The sequence below is a fragment of the Octopus bimaculoides genome, chromosome 6 (genome assembly GCF_001194135.2).
Source record: "Octopus bimaculoides isolate UCB-OBI-ISO-001 chromosome 6, ASM119413v2, whole genome shotgun sequence".
Lineage (NCBI taxonomy): Eukaryota > Metazoa > Mollusca > Cephalopoda > Octopoda > Octopodidae > Octopus > Octopus bimaculoides.
Window position 1 is genome coordinate 92142885 of NC_068986.1, and position 748 is coordinate 92143632.

General features: G+C 35.7%; 1 protein-coding gene across 1 annotated transcript in view; it reads right to left on the minus strand.

The window, feature by feature from the left end:
* Window positions 1-748, minus strand: part of LOC106874627 (somatomedin-B and thrombospondin type-1 domain-containing protein) — a 76207-nt gene that overhangs the window by 26265 nt on the left and 49194 nt on the right. The window lies entirely within an intron of this gene.

Below are 748 nucleotides of genomic sequence, written 5' to 3' on the forward strand. Positions count from 1 at the left end.
AATTCAAAGGGCTAGCCTTGTCACACTCAACGTCACGTTGAATTTCCCCGAAAACTACGTTAAGAGTACACGTGTCTGTGGAGTGCTCAGCCACTTGCACGTTAATTTCACGAGCAGACTGTTCCGTTGATCGGATCAACTGGAACCCTCGTCGTCGTAACCGACGGAGTGCCAACTATAAAACTTTGTGAAAATTTTACCGAAATTCGAGCAAATTAACTATTGTTATTTTTGTTTAGCCTCAATTCAGATCTGTAATCGTTCGATTTGCCTTGTAAAAGAATTTTCGAGAATGCTCGAATCACCGTAATTACAATTAAAATTGGAATTTAAAATCAAAATATATTTGGCTCATATACTTATAGAATACAGGAACACCCTTGATCAAAAACACTCGAAAAACAAAATAACAAAAACAAAACAAAACAAAAAAATCCTTCCTGAAAAAGTATTACATCACAAGCATAAACTAAATTCACATAAGGCTAAAGTTTAGAAACCTTACAAATAAGCAAACTGCAAACATCTGAAGAAGCCATTAATAACCAACGTGTTTGTAAATTTCATCGCGAAAGTAAAAGTGGTAAACTTCACGATTCGAAGTGTTATAGTGTTGGTCATACAAGTACGACACCACTCACTGGCTTACCATGCACTTATAAACAAGGACAAGCTGCAACACAAACAAAACAAAACAAAACAAAACATCGCGAGCACACACACTCACCCTTATTATATATATATATGT